The sequence below is a fragment of the Xenopus laevis genome, chromosome 1S (assembly GCF_017654675.1).
Source record: "Xenopus laevis strain J_2021 chromosome 1S, Xenopus_laevis_v10.1, whole genome shotgun sequence".
NCBI lineage: Eukaryota > Metazoa > Chordata > Amphibia > Anura > Pipidae > Xenopus > Xenopus laevis.
The window spans coordinates 72277484-72292566 of NC_054372.1; positions in this window are offsets into that span (position 1 = coordinate 72277484).

The following is a 15083-nucleotide window of genomic DNA, read 5'->3' on the forward strand; positions in this document are numbered from 1 at the left end:
AGCGGGCCTGATGAGGATTGAGCCTCATAGCCGAGGAAATATATTCAAGGTTCTTGTGATCCATAAGGATGGTAATAGGCTCTCTAGCCCCCTCAAGCAGATGGTGCCACTCCTCCAGTGCGAGTTTAATAGTTCACGGTTATGCACATCAAGATTCATAATTTCTCTCAGCAGAGAGAAAAATAAGCCCAGGGATGAAGGGTCCCTTGGACCTCCAGAATAAATGGCCGGCTACGATCAGGATGAAGAAGAATTGGAGCTGAACTAAAAAGTTTCTTTAGAGTCACAAACGCCTCCTGAGCTTGAGGGGTCCAAGAAACTTTACAAGGCTTTTTCGTGAGAGCCGTAATAGGAGCCACTGTGAACATGTGGCTGAAGTTGGTAAAACCTAAAAAACGTTGAATGGCTTTCAGACTCGTGGAAACGGGCCAATCAAGAACAGCAGAAACTTTAGTAGGATCCATCTCGAATCCAGAGGAAGAAATAATTTATCCCAGAAAATAAATTGTGGACTTGTGAAACTCACATTTCTCAAGCTTGGCATAGAGGTGATTCTCCCTTAACTTGAGTATTTATTATTATCATCATGTATTTATATAGCGCCAACAAATTGCGTAGCACTGTAAAGTAAATGTGATTATACAACTAAATCACATGAGTTATATGCATAGAAAATATGGCATTACATACATCGCAATCAATACCGGTACAAAAGGTGAGGAAGGCCCTATGCAGAAAGAGCTTACACTCTAAATGGAAGGGAGTAATACACAAGGTCTGGGAGTAGGCAAGATCAAATTAAATGGGTGAGAAATGCGGTACTGTATATGGTGTTGTGTTTGGTAGTTAAGCAGAGTGAGAGGGTAGGCTTCTCGAAAGAAGTGTGTTTTAAGAGATTTCTTGAAAGCAGAATGGTTGGGAGAAAGTTGGACAGACCGTGGGAGAGAGTTCCAGAGGAGGGGTGCAGCCCTTGCAAAGTCTTGAATATGAGCCTGTGAGGAGGTAATGAGAGGAGATTTGAGTAGCAGGTCAGTAGAGGAGCGTAGTAAGCGGTTGGAGGAGTATATAGAGGTGAGTTCAGAGATGTAGGGCGGAGCAGAGTTATGAAGTGCTTTGAATGTCAGGGTCATTAATTCGAATTTAATTCTGAGAGGTAGTGGAAGGGATTGACAGAATGGCGTGGCAGAGGAGGAGCGGTTGCTGAGGTATATGAGCCTTGCAGCAGTGTTCATTATGGACTGGAGAGGTAGAGAGTAGAAATTGTTTCACTTGACCAAGATGAACAGTCATTGAGGATGAGTAAATTAAGATATCCAAATAGACTCAAGTCTGTAGAAAGTCACGAAGGACGTCGTTAATGAGATCTTGAAAAACAGCGGGGGCGTTCCATAAGATGAACAGCATGACCAAATATTCATAATGGCCATCCCGGGTGTTGATGGCTGTTTTCCACTCATCTCCCTGACGTATGCGAATAAGGTTATACGCACCACGCAAGTCTAATTTGGTAAAGACTTTTCTTTATCGTTATCTTATTCAAGGCTCAATAATCAATGCATGGTCTATGAGAGCTGTCCTTTTTCTGGACTAAAAAGAAACCAGCTCCGGCGGGAGACGTGGACTTCCTGATGAAACCTTTTGACAAATTCTCCTGAATGTATTCTTTCATGGCTTGGGTTTCAGGTATGGAAAAACGATTTGTTCTACCCCTTGGAGGAATGGAGCCAGGGACTAAATCAACAGGACAATCATAAGGACGATGAGGAGGTAGCACTTCAGAATTTTTCATTAGAAAACTCTTTATAGACATCAGGAAGAGGAGAGTTGAAAGCTGGGTGCAAGAACGAAGCAGCCAGTGGAACAACTGAAGAAAAAAATACAATTAGACACAAAAGGAACTCCAGGCCATAACTTCCCCAGAAGACCAGTCAATGGTCGGATTATGAAGTTGGAGCCAAGGAAAACCCAAAATTATGGGAGTTTCGGGACATTCACACCTGGTGAGACCGCCACATATATTGCCAGCTTAAGAAAGCATTAAAATGGACCTCCCCAAAACAATCAGTCCAGGAAATAAGATACCAATGTAAATGCTAAACCTAAGAAAACCAGTATATATAAAAGACTACAGCACAATACTACTAAAAATGCATTGAAGGCTTAGAAATTGCTGGGTATATGGCTGCATGAGGAGTATGAATACATGTAAGATCCATCACATTAACTTAACCAATAGGGGATTTCATTACAAAGATACAAATAACTAAATAGAATTGTAATATCCTGCCTGGAGTTGAACCAGGAACATGGTGTATCTGGGCTGACTTACCAATGCGTTATGTGAGCAGACAGCTCTGGCCCTGGTTTTCTCCCATTGCTATATGTGTAACTGCAAGTAGGGCAGGGCTTTGTTCAGCTGTTTACTATCTGGCCCATCTGGTTCCACGTGATCAGTATAAGCCATTAGGCTGCCTATAAAGACCCCTGCCCAGCACTGAATCTGCCCAAAATAGGTTCTGTTTACTGGTTCCTGGTGTGATCACTATTATTGATATCTGTGTTTCACCCTCTGCCTGTCCTGAGCCTGGCCTCTGACCTCGACTACTCTTCTGTTCCTGATTTGGTACCATATTGTCTGATCCTTGTTACCTGGCCTGTCCCTTGTCTAAGTTTCTTGTCCTCCGTTCCTAACACGTGCAGTTCCCTTGCTTGCCCAGAACTCTCCCCCTGGTCCTCTGACACTAAGACCTGGCAACATGTGAGTAGCTGAGGGCTCCTCCCGAGGCCAAAGGTGGCTGCTACAAGCGGAAGACTGATCCGCGACTGAAAACTTGGAGTTTGTTCTGGGTGTGGGATACCATTCGTTACAAGACACTCTTTGCTTACATTTCATCGCACATATTAATGATCTATAATAGGGACATGCATTTACCATTTAGCTATTCTTTAATTAAATCTACCTAAATTCCTGACAGTCTTTTGCCAATTCTTAGCTTGAAAACATGGAAGGGACAACCCTGATTTAAATAACAAAATATTTGGTCAACTCCAGTATCTGCACATGTTTAGTCTTGCAAGAAGAGTTTGACTTATAAGCTGCAAGACAAAAAAAAACATGAAAACCCCAAGTAATAGTAAAAGGCTTCAAAGTTCAATGGAATTATGAGTTAGTCTCAGCACAATTTGCCTTCTGCGAATAGTTAATATGCAATCTCAAGCTGTATTTAAACAAGGCTGCTTTGGACTTCTTTCTGTAACATGAATAATCAAAATTGTGTGTTGTAAATCAATCCCTGAACTTTGAACGCAATCTTTAAAATCTATTGGATAGGTAACACAGAGAAAGGTTCCTTGTTTACTTTCATATTATTCATGCAATTTTAAAGGTGGAGGAAAGGTTAAAACTAAGGAAGACATATCAGAAAGGGCCACCTAAATATACCAGTAAACCCTCAAAATAGTGCTGCTCTGAGTCCTCTGTCAAATGAAGCACTGCATTTCTTTCCTTCTATTGTGTACACATGGGCTTCTGTATCAGACTTCCTGCCTTCAGCTTAAATATCCATGCCCCCGGGTGTGAGCATGCTTAGTTTGTTCCTCTCCCCACTTGTCTGCTGTGATCTGAGCCTAGAGCTATAAGTGAGCAGGGAGAGACAGGCAGGAATGATGTCACACCAAGCTAATACTGCAGCTGCTATCCTAAACAGAGAGCTTCTAGAGCTTTTTACTCAGGTATGGTAAAACATTCTACAGAGTAAAAATAGCATTCTAGCTCGCACTATTGCAGCTAATCTATTGCCAATAAAATGCCTCTGTAGCTTCCTTCTCCTTTAAAAGAACAGGACCACCAAAAAATGGAAGTGTATTAAAGTAATGAGAATATAATGTACAGATTGCACTGGTACAGCTGGTGTGTTTGATAAAGAAACTCTACAATAGTTTAAATAAACAAGTTGCTGTATAGCCATGGGGGCAGCCATTCAAAGCTGAAAAAGGATACACAGCAGATAACAGATAAGCTCTGTTATATACAATAGAATTCAACAGAACTTATCTTTATCATGTGCTTGAATGTCTGCCAGCATGGTTACACGGCAGCTTGTTTATATCAACTAAAGTTGTGTTAATGAAGCAAACACACCAGTTTTACCAGTGCAAGGCAACTCTACATTATATTCTCATTACTTTAAAATGCTTTCATTTTTTGTTGTTACTGTTCCTTTAATTTCATCAAGTACATTCTCCATACCATCTAGGAAAGATTGGGAGTGCCTTTTACTAAGAAGACCATTAAGGTAAGGTTTTACTATTATATGGGTAATTGTATTAAAATGGTGAACAGGTTTACAGCAAAGTGTTTAATCGAAGGCTGGTGTTTTTATAAACTGTGACTTTAGAACATGAAAACATGTCTATATGGATATTTCAAATGATAATATGGAGGTTGTATAAAGAATAAAAGTAAAGCTGCACAGTAGGCTGGGGTTTACAGCTGCTTTATATACTTCTCACCTATTTTGTCCAGCTCAAAAAGTTTCAGCCTATTAAAATGGATGTGTGAAGTTTATGTAAAATATGACTTTCCTCTGCCACTGAAAAATCAGTTTTTCCACATTGAACAGTGCTGCCCTGTTCTCAAGCAATTCCAAAATTAACATTGGGTTAAATATCAATTATTACTTGGGACATGAAAAATTGTTCTTAAATTGTCAGGTTTCTTTCTTTTGTGATACCGTTTGAGCTATAAGTTAAATTAATCATGCTAATTTTGTGAAGCTTTTCAATTATTTTATATTTTGTATTGAAGTCTATAGGCAACATAATTTTTATTTTCAGTGCAAACAAATTAATTTTTTCACCTAAAAGAGTCGATGGCTATTTTCGCTCATCACTAATCAACACCAATAAAGACAATGAATAGTAGAGGGCCTAATAAATGATAAAAATAAGAGGAATATCAAAACTGGTCATTCAGTATATAAACACACACGTTGACTTTTTAAAATATAAAGGTGTTTCCAAAATGTGATCATACTCTCAATGCTAAGCTAAAATAGGCATCCACTAATGGCTGCATTATTTTAATTCCAAGTATCTCTGATTGTATTCAGGGAGGTCTTAAAGGATTATTTAAAGTACTGTTAAAAAAAAATAGGTGCAATTAGCCATTTTTTTTTGCACTTTTCCCCTGGCCCCCGGTTGAAAGCTGCTATTTGTTTTAGGGTAAATGTAATGACACTGGCAAACTGGGAATGTTTGCAGTACGAATAATGCCATTAGGGTGGGGGAAATGTGCCTAACTTATATACATGGTGGGAAAATGTAAGCTTTATATGTACTTTAAGGCTAATGCAACACATGGCATTTTTACACTGCATTTTTACAAATCCCCTTACCAGAGTAATTACATCAAATTCAGCCAGGCATTTTCTTTTAACTTTCCCATTGTGATAATGAGTAACTTCTTGCTCTCCACAATTAATTCTGTAATTCCATTGGCATAATTATGTAAATGCAGGGCACCACTATTAATGAGGTTACATGATCCACATAAAGACACAGTGCCACATTCATGAGAGGGTTGCTAATTCAGTCTTGAAACACAGCATATTTCAGCCATGTGGGACAGCTACCATTGAACTTGCATTGTGGTCAATACTCATGGAAAGTTATTCTTTATGTATTTGCCATTTGGCTGATGCAGTTAACTTCAGTGTGTCTGTTTATTGGTGTAATGATGCTGCTATATACAGTAGCGGCATAAAAACACCATGTATGGCATTAGCCTACGAGAACAGAGCTATAATGCTTGACACTGATTAGAATTCATACCAATTCACACGAAAGACAGCAAGAAGTACATAAAAGAGAGGCTTAGCTAATTAGCTAGTAATCGATTTATTGCAATCATTAATTCACTTTTTATCTTGTTTTTGTTTGATTACAGTAAATTATTACACTATTGATTTGTGTTTACATGAGTAATTTTTTTTTCTTTCTTTTCTTTTTTTAATCTATGATTAAAAGATATGATTAAAATTGCCTCTGGAGGCAACTTTAAGTGATTTAGCGATATGTTGGTCATAGCACCAGCGATTTCAACTATTTCAAATGGAGAGGCATTTTCAGGAAATTTGTTGCCCACAGTCACTTAGGTTAAGGGCACACCTGGAGATTCGGGATATTTAGTCGCCCGGTGACTAATCGCCTCTTCTTTGGGGAGACTAATCTCCCTGAACTGCTAGCAAAATGTGATTTTAGTATGTTGTGCATAAAAGGTTCAGATTTAGTTGCCCTTTAAAGAAAAAATATACCTTATACTTAAAGGGGACCTGTCACCCAGAAACAAAAATCTGTATAATAAAAATCTTTTTCAATTTCTATTTTTTATTAAAGCATTCATAGCTGTTGTAAGCTCATTTAAAAATCTCAGCTGTCAATCAAAAATTTCTGCCACTCCTCTATGCCCGTGGCATAGAGGCGGGGCAGACAATTACTTCCACTTTCCATTCAGCAGTTCCTAGAAGTCACTGCTCTCCCCACATTCCCCTGTTCTCTTCACCATTTAATTGTGTAGCCAGGGCATGGGGATGGACATCAGATCCCCCATTCTGTTGCACAAACAAGATTCTGAGATGATACAAGGCTTGCCTTAATAACAGTGTGCACAAAATGGCTGCTGCCTGCTTGCTATAAATATGAATTCCCAGACTGAAGGAAGCAAGATTCAAATAAATTATATAGTGTAATTAAGGTTCATTTTGCTTGACTAATGTCCACATACTGCCATATCCATATACTGCAACTGTTTATTCTGGTAATTCTGCTATATCCACATACTGCCATATCCATATACTGCAACTGTTTATTCTGGTAATTCTGCTATATCCACATACTGCCATATCCATATACTGCAACTGTTTATTCTGGTAATTCTGCTATATCCCTACTTGTATTTGTTAACCCCAATAACTTTTGTCTGTCAGGCCTATTCTACTTTAGTTCTTTGATAAATATCTAAAGCACACATCTGTGTCCCCTCCTCAGTGAACAAGAGATATTTTTATAGCCCCAAACCTGGTTCTGGTGTCTGTAAAACTCTGCCCTTTGCTAGCTATTTAATTGATTAATTGATTAATTAGGCTCTGGTTTTCCCAATCAGCTACATATAAATTCAGACCCAGTATTGGGGATGGCACTCGTGTCTGGGGCATGGCACGAGTGCTAACCTTTCCAAAGTGCTAAAATTTCTCAAGTGCTTAGAAATGACAGTTAAACAAGACAGTTGGACAAGGCATTGACAAGGCAAAAGGAACCGGACTCCCCTGCAATCATCAGTGAACCATCTGGGATAAGAAGAAAACAGATTTGTTTGTACCTGCTAGTTTGTTACTTCTTATTCCAAACATGCTTTATCCTGCATTTCTCCTCCTTTCACTCTCATGCTTCATAAAACATTTTTCACTACCTCCTCCGGCAAGTCCCACTTCTATACAAATCTCAGCCTCTGTACTCTCCTCTCCTTCCCTCTCCACACATGAAGTTTATAAAGTACTCTGTTTAGCTATTCCACAAAACTCCTCCTTTTCATACAAACGAAGGACTTATAAATCCCACTCACACTTAGTCTTTCTTTCCTTTCTATTGCTGGCAGCTGGGGACATTTCCCCAAACCCTGGCCCTTACCCCATCCCAGTTATATCACGACCACGAGCTCCTTCTCTCCGGAGCAAATTCCAACAGTACAGAACACTTACTCCTATACCCAAAAACCCAGTTAATCTTTCCTGTGCTCTCTGGAACGCCAGATCTGTCTGCAACAAGCTCACCGCTATACACGACCATTTCATTGCAAATTCCTTTAACCTACTCGCACTTACTGAAACCTGGCTTTCTCCTACTGACACCGCCTCACCTGCTGCCCTGTCCTATGGGGGCCTACACCTTACTCATACTCCCAGACCTGGTAACAGACCTGGAGGTGGGGTGGGTTTGCTTCTCTCTCCCCGCTGTACTTTTAAAGTTCTTCCACCTGTTCCCTCTTTATCATTCTCCTCATTTGAGGCTCACTGCATTAGGCTCTTTTCTCCGGTTTCACTCTGCATTGCTGTTATATATCGACCACCAGGACCAACTGCACAATTTCTGGACAACTTTGCTGCCTGGCTTCCTTACTTTCTTTCATCTAACATACCATCCATCATATTAGGTGACTTTAATATACCCGTTAACAACATTAACAACTCTTCTGTCTCTAAACTTCTTTCACTAACCTCCTCCCTAGGCTTATCTTTGTGCTCAGACTCCCCCTCTCACTCCAATGGTAATGCTCTGGATCTCATATTTACCAGACTCTGTTCAACCACCAATTTTACTAACTCACCATTTCCCCTCTCTGATCACAATATGCTCACATTTCAACTCTCACTAACTCCCTCCTCACCCCCTGCTATTCCCCAAACACGTACTTACCGTGACTTGCAAGCTATAGACGTGTCACATCTCTCTTCTTCCTTTGACTCTCTTCACTCTAATATCTCAGCCATCTCATGTCCTAATGTGGCTACCTCTGTCTACTATAGTACTCTCACCACTGCCCTAAATGAGCTTGCTCCTATAAAAACTAAACGTTCTCGACCCAAGCCACTTCAACCTTGGCATACTGCTCATACAAAAGCGCTCCAAAGACACTCACGTGCACTTGAGCGTCGCTGGCGCAAATCCCGTTCAGAATCAGACTTTTGGAGCTACAAATCTGCCCTGCGCTCCTTTAACACCAGCCTCTTCCAAGCCAAACAAACATACTTTACTTCACTCATTAACTCCCTTTCTAAAAAACCAGCACAACTTTTCTCCACCTTTAACACTCTCCTTTCCCCTTCTCCACCCCCTCCATGCACATCTGTCTCTGCTCAAGATATTGCTGAGCACTTCAAAAACAAAATTGACACTATCAGAAGGGACATTACACTACTCAACCCCCCTAGACTTCCACCACCCTCCCTCCACACTCCCCAGTCCCTCCTGTGCTCCTTCACCCCTGTCACTGATGAGGAAGTCTCAAAGCTTCTGGCCTCTTCTCACCTTACCACCTGCCCGCTTGATCCAATTCCCTCAAAACTTCTCCGCAATACCAATCCGTGTCTAATCAAAGCCTTAACTCACCTATTTAATCTTTCCCTCTCAACTGGACTGTTTCCTTCTCAACTAAAACATGCTCTTGTCACCCCCATTCTGAAAAACCCTCTCTTGATCCCTCCAATCTTAACAACCTCCGACCTATCTCTCTGCTACCTTTCATCTCTAAACTACTTGAGCGCCTAGTCTACAACCGACTTACCTCATTCCTCTCTGACAATAACCTGCTGGACCCCCTACAATCTGGTTTTAAGCCACAACACTCCACGGAAACTGCCCTGACTCGACTGACTAATGACCTTTTAACCGCTAAAGCCAACAATCACTTCTCACTACTAATACTGCTTGATCTCTCAGCCGCATTTGACACTGTAGATCACCCTCTCCTCCTCCAGTCCCTCCAGTCACTTGGCCTTCGTGACACAGCCCTGTCCTGGTTCTCTTCTTACATCACCAATCGTTCCTTCAGTGTCTCCTACAATGGAGTAGCATCTTCTCCCCTACCTCTTTCTGTTGGAGTTCCCCAAGGCTCTGTCCTGGGACCATTACTATTCTCCCTCTATACTTCCTCCCTTGGCAAATTAATAAATTCTTATGGTTTCCACTACCACCTCTATGCTGACGATACTCAGATCTATCTCTCATCTCCTGACCTCAACCCAGAACTCCTAACTCGCGTCTCCTCCTGCCTGTCCGCTATCTCTACCTGGATGTCACAACGCTACCTTAAATTAAACCTCTCTAAAACTGAAATGGTTCTCTTTCCTCCAACTAACACCAGTAGCATCCCCGAAGTATCCATCATAGTTAACAATTCCACTATCACCCCCTCTCCCCAGGCCCGGTGCCTTGGGGTTATCCTAGATTCTGCCCTGTCATTCACTCCTCATATCCAGTCACTTATTAAATCTTGTCACTTCCACCTAAAGAACATATCCAAAATACGATCATTTATCACCCAAGACGCTGCCAAAATTCTTATTCACTCTCTCATCATATCGCGTCTAGACTACTGTAACTCTCTTTTAATTGGCCTCCCCCTCCAGAGACTGTCACCTCTCCAGTCCATAATGAACACTGCTGCGAGGCTCATACACCTCAGCAACCGCTCCTCCTCTGCCTCGCCATTCTGTCAATCCCTGCACTGGCTTCCGTTACCTTTCAGAATCAAATTCAAATTAATGACACTGACTTTCAAAGCACTTCATAACTCTGCCCCACCCTACATCTCTGAACTCATCTCTATATACTCACCCACTCGCTTACTACGCTCCTCTACTGACCTGCTACTCAACTCTTCTCTCATTACCTCCTCACATGCTCGCATTCAAGACTTTGCAAGGGCTGCACCCCTCCTCTGGAATGCTCTCCCACGGTCTGTCCGACTTTCTCCCAACCTTTCTACTTTCAAGAAATCTCTGAAAACGCACTTCTTTCGAGAAGCCTACCCTCACTCTGCTTAACTACCAAACGCAATACCACATTTCTCACCCACTCAATTCGATCTTGCCCACTCCCACACCTTGCGTATTACTCCCTTCCCTTTAGACTGTATGCCTATGCATAGGGCCTTCCTCACCTTTTTGTACCTGTATTGATTGTGATGTTTGTTACTCCATATATTCTATGTATGTAATTCATGTGATGTAGTTGTATAATCACATTTACTTTACAGTGCTACGCAATATGTTGGCGCTATATAAATACATGTTAATAATAATAATAATAATAATAAAATAGGATTTTGAATAATTTTTTTGGGTGATGGGTCCCCTTTAAAGGGGTGGTTCACCTTTAAATTAACTTTTAGTATGTTATAGAATGGCCAATTCTTAGCAACTTTACAATTGGTATTCATTATTTATAGTTTTTATATTATTTGCCTTTTTCTTCTCTTTACAGCTTTCAAATGGGGGTTACTAACCCTGTTTTAAAAAAAAATGCTTTGCAAGGCTAAACTTTGACCTTTGTTAAATAACTCCTGCAAACCAACTGCAAATTGTCTCAGAATATCACTCTACACACCTTACTAAAAGTTAACTGAAAGGTGAACAACCCATTTAAACTGGTGCGTTAATTATTTTCCTTAAATAGGTACTGAAGACAGGTCAGAAGATGTTTATATTGCTATGATCTGCCGCATCACTAATGGGTTACTCTTCTAAATGGTCAAAATGTTACCACAGTTCGTTGATACATGGATTTAGGGTATTGCACATGGGACTTTACAATCCTGAGCCTTACCTTTTCCCAATTGGTTCCAAAACAACTGCTTTTTACTATAATAATGAAGTTCCGGCTACCTTTACTCTATATTCTCCATTACTGTGCATCTATACTAAAATAAGGAGTCATTCAACTATTTAATGAACTCAATACAAGCAGACGGCACTTCTGGAGTAGGATTTATTGGGGTTACTGCTGTATGTATATATAATAATTAGTCAAATATGTCTAACTAATTGACAGCACATGTATGCTAATTTTATTTCAATTGGTCTACTACTGGTTTAAAAGGCACCGAGTAGTAGTATGTGCAATGCCCCTGATGAAGTATAAAATATATGAAAAGAGTTGGGCCCTTTTATTTGAACTTTAATAAATGTAAGACTAAAAGTTTAATAAAGAAAGGAGTCGCTCCCTTTTTATTTCAAGCAACAAGCACTACCCACACAAAATGATCAATACGTTTTGCACAGTTTACGGAGGTTCAGGCCCGTCACTGAAAGACCAGATACTCCACGTGCGTCTCAAACAGCACGGAGAGATCGAACGATTATTCCTTCGATTGTTCGATCGAACTATTTGGGCAAAATCCTTCGACTTCGAATATCAAAGTCGAAGGATTTTAATTCCCCAGTCGAATATCGAGGGTTAATTAACCCTCGCTATTCGACCCTTAATACATCTGCCCCTTAGTGATATTTTACAAACACAGGTGCAGTTGCCATAGTAACCAATTGGTAATTATCTTTGAACAATACTAGAAGCTAGAAAATGAAAGCAGATTGCTTGTTTGCAGTTTGGTTGCTATGGGTAACTACAGTGGTGCAATTTAGTACTTTGCACCTATGACTGTAAATCAGACATGATTAATGTCTACTTGACATACATATACTGTTTATCAAATAAAAGTCAATGTAAATATAAACAACCTGAAGTAATATGAACTTGTTACCTTATAAAGAAAAAAAAAGGTCAGAATAAGTACCCAACAATGTTAGCCTATAGGGACCTTCCCCATCAGTTTTCTAAGGTTTTTTTGATCGAAGGAAAATCCTTTGATCGATCGATTAAAATCCTTTGATTTTTCCTTAGATCATTCGATCGTAGGAATTACGGTAAATCCTTCAAATTCGATATTCGAATTTGTAGGATTTTACTTCGAGGGTCAAATTCGAGGGTTTATTAACCCTCGATATTCGACCCTTAGTAAATGTGCCCCTAAACGTGTCGGCAGCTTATTGGCCCGTGTATGGGGCCCCCCGACGGGCTTCACCGATCGAGATCTGTCCGAAAGTCGGGCAGATCTCGATCGGATGGGACGAAAAATCCCGTCGGATCGCGGCCGCATCTATTCGTTGATGCGGTCCCGCGATTCGACCGCCCGTTTCCCATGCGTTAGGATTCGATCGTTGGGCCCTAGGGCCCACTATCGGATCAGCCTGATATTGCCCACCTCAAGGTGGGCATATCGGGGAGAGATCCGCTCGTTTGACAACATCGCCAAACGAGCGGATCTCTCAGTGTATGGTCACCTTAAGTGTATCACTAAGAAGACAGCTAATTCTCACAGAAAATGTCTGTTATTTATAGGTTTCCCTTGTGCGGGTAAACAGACACCATGTACTGTCGGCAGGTGCCCTGGATACACTGAAAACTAATGATATAGATATCAGAAAAAATCATTAATATACAATAAAACAGAACAGAATGTGGGGGCCTGTGGGAGAGGGATTATCACATTAAGCAATAAGGGTAAATGGACAAATAATACGAAGATAAGTGCTGATCCCTTTCAAATGTTGCTCTGAAAATTTTGCTCACAACGCACATATACATATTTTTCATTAGGAATCGCTTATTCCTTTTGGCATAAAATTTCAAAGTAAACCATAAAGGTCAGAGAAAGAGTAGAAAACATTAATTATGTTCAACAAAAATGTTTCTTTTGAATGCCAGGTAAAGGTCTGCATTCAAAATGGAAGCACTTTAACTATGAGAGAAACACATTTCTAACCATTAGATACCCAGACTATATAACTGCAAAGACATTTGCTCAAGTTTTGATTTTTCTTAAACTTTGCATATATACATATAAGTATATTTTTTGGAAAGTAAACATTATACTTTTATTAGCAATCCTGTCCCTATCATAACAATGGTTTCAACTATCTAGTCTCAAAAAAACACTAACTCTAAAACAAAATTTTAGATTCTATATCTTTACCAAAATAGATCAGAAAGGTACTTTTTAAAAATTCTAAGAGGGGAGCATATTGTAAAATTTGGGGAATCCCTGAAGTTTATTACATTTATTAACATTTTCCTCCTGAATGTCAGGAAACAGATGTAGGGCAGTATTGGTATGGTATATTTGTCAAAGTTTTTTTATTAAACGTATCTATTTGTCGGAACTCATGTTTTTATACAGGTCATGAATAGTGATGAGCGAATCTGTCCGATTTTGCGAAAAGTCAAACAGTTTGCGAAAAGCATTGAAGTCAACTGATGCCAAAGTTTTTCTCCAAACACATTAAAGTCAATGGGCTTTTTCCTTATGGTGACTTTGTCTTGGCTACGGTTGTGGTTACATTTTTCACTGTGGATTTTTGGTGCAGTGTAGCTTAAAAATTCACAATGGCAAATTGAGGAATTTCACAGCATATCCATGCCTGGCAAAAAAATTCACTCAACACGGAACATTGAACTCCAAGGTTACTTCTAATATCCTCATATTTTTCAACATGTGGTACTTTTGTTATTATAATACACAAGTTTAGCGAGTCATGTGACAAAAATGACATCACTAAGATTCATTTATAACTGATGACATCACTAAGAGATGTTTATAAGGACATCATTTTTCTCACTCCAAACACATTAAAGTCAATGGGTGTTTTTCCTTATGGTGACTTTTTGTCTTGGAGACAATTTTGTCTTGGCTACTGTTGTGGTGAAACACGGAACATAGTACTCCGAGGTGACTTCTAATATCCTCATATTATGCAACAGGAGGTACTTTATTTATTATAATACACAAGTTTCAGTGAGTCTTGTGACAGAAATGACTACTGAATCACTACTCACCGTTTATAACTGATGACATCAGTACTCACCGTTTATAAGGATATAATTTACAAGATATTCATGGCTTTTGTGTACTATATAAATGTAATAAGCGTAAACATTTTCCACACAAATATGAACTAACTGTTTACAGTGTAATTCCTTAGAAATTCCCAGATCCTGAGTCTATCAAATTATTAGCATTAGAAATTTTAACTGACAGGCTGAGATGGGACAGTCAGGGTAGCAAAGCAGGTTTAGAAACTTCAACTAACAATTACTTACAAAAACAAACCTCTCAGCAAAAATAAATCAACATGATCTATAGGTTAGGTAACTTTTAGGTGCAGATGTATCGAGGGTCGAATATCGAGGGTTAATTAACCCTCGATATTCGACTGGCGAATTAAAATCCTTCGACTTCGAATATCGAAGTCAAAGGATTTTGCGCGATTCCTTTGATCGGTCGATCGATGGAATAATCCACGAACGATTCGAAGGATTTTAATCCATCGATCGAAGGATTATCCTTTGATCAGAAAAACCTTGGAAAGCCTATGGGGACCTTCCCCATAGGCTAACATTGGCCTCAGTAGGTTTTAGGTGGCGAACTAGGGGGTCGAAGAAATTTTTAAAGAGACAGTACTTCGATTATC